Below are 1969 nucleotides of genomic sequence, written 5' to 3' on the forward strand. Positions count from 1 at the left end.
GCGTTTTCGAGTACGATGCAATGGCGGGAACTCACTCGGACGCAGGGCCCAGAGGGGACAGAAGGTAAGCGATGGGCGTGTGGGGCCATCGCACTCCTCTGTTTTGTATATTTGAAATGCCCATGATGAAGTCAGAGAATGGCATCCTGAAGATAGCGAGCCCCAGAGTGGGAGGGCACTTCCACATACATACCCAGCAACGGCAGAAGAACCTGTCCAGAATACGTGAGTTGAACACATTTTTTAAAACAATCCAGTCGAAAAGCTGGCAAAACACTCAGACAGACTCTTCGAAACGAGACATGCACAAGGCCGCAAACGTGTGCTTCGTGAGTCACCGGGAGGTGGATGCTCAAGGACCTGGCAGGGCCCGGCTGCCCCGGAGTCAGGAGGAAGGCGTGAGAAGGCACTCGCTGGGCAGCCGCGGGGGTCGAAGCTTGCGGGGGGCGCGGTCACGTGTTTAACGATGAGCCCCTTCTTCTCCATCACTCCCCCACCCATCGCCGGGACTGTCAGCAGAACCTCTGACGCCCCTGGGCCACCCGCCCTTCTCTCCCCCGTCGCCTCCTGCCCCGGCTGCTGGAATCGGCTCCTAAGGGTGCCGCCCACGCCCCTCAGCCTCCTGTAGCCTCACCTCTGCAATTTTCGAAGCACGCAGGCCGTGTCACTCTTGGTCCAAACTTCTGCTGTCCATCCTGCTGCTCGCGGTGTAACCTGCCTCTGGACCAGTCCCCGGCCCCCCGCCCAGCTGTGCTGAGCCACCGTGCCCCCCGTCGCTTGTCCTCGTGACGCCCCGAGCCCACGGCTAACCCGGAGGTGAGTGTGGCGATCTCGTTCCCAAACCAGAGGCGGCCGTGGGCCGACACGCCTCCCTCGTCTGCCCAGATTCGGAACAACGCCTCCCCTTCTGAGTGGTGCCGCGTGGGGGACTCTGACGAACCGAGGAGGGATAGCCAGCATTCATGCAGCGCCCGGTTTCTGTCCCATCGACGTCACCCTGGTGGCCTCACCTCTCTGAAGAGGCAGTGGGTGGAGCCACGTGGCTCGGGACGGATCGCCCGACCTCCGCCGCTGAGGGTTAGCACAGCACCCTCGATGGGACCGCGCAGCCGGGTGTGGTTGGCAGTGAGGCGACGTGCGTCTCGCTCCTGCCATGGGCCCGGTATGTTAGTGGGTACTCCGCACGTGGTGCCGAACACTCACCCGGGGCCTCTGTTTCAAAACCCAGGGTCCCCACGGCCCCACCCGCGAAGGGCAATCAGAACTGGGACATGGGTGCTGTGGAGTCACTGCTAAGGACGGCGGCGTAAGTCGATCCGCGCAAACCCCTCACGCTGAGAGGGCGCGCGCGCTGTCCCCCTTCGGGGAAGCGGACCCTTCCGCCGCCCCGGGGCCGCACACGTCCCGCTGAGCACCGGCCAGCACGCTGCTCCCCGGCCTGGTGCCCGCTGTCGCCAACCCTCAGAGCACTGCCTCCACGTGGCAGGCGGGAAACTGAGGCACAGAGGCCACGCGGCTGGCCGGCAGCAGGGCCAGGCTCGGAACTAGACCGCGGCACCAGCCACCGCCGACGGGCACAGTGGGACGGTCGCCACGAGGGCTCTGTAGCTCGTCTCTTGGTTTATTCTGACCGTGAGGTTCACGGAAGCACTTGGCATTGGTAGCCTCCAGTTTCAATCACGTACTCCCTAAAAATATTTTAAATATTTTTATCCCCTTCACACATTAAGTTGACACCTAAAACGTTTCATAAGCCAAAGTAGTTACAAAGAATACAATTTCTGGCAGATCGTAAATATTGACACTGAAAAACAAAACCATCCCAGCACTTTTTAAAACGCAGCCAGATGGCGTGTGACGCGGTCCGCTTAGAGCCAGCACGGGACCGGCCGTCCTGCAGCCCCGGGGACACTGGCGGTCGTTCCGTGGCCACACGACCCGCGTCTCCTCTTTCTGCTTCCAGAGTTAC

Source organism: Rousettus aegyptiacus, unplaced genomic scaffold, assembly GCF_014176215.1.
Source record: "Rousettus aegyptiacus isolate mRouAeg1 unplaced genomic scaffold, mRouAeg1.p scaffold_m13_p_15, whole genome shotgun sequence".
Lineage (NCBI taxonomy): Eukaryota > Metazoa > Chordata > Mammalia > Chiroptera > Pteropodidae > Rousettus > Rousettus aegyptiacus.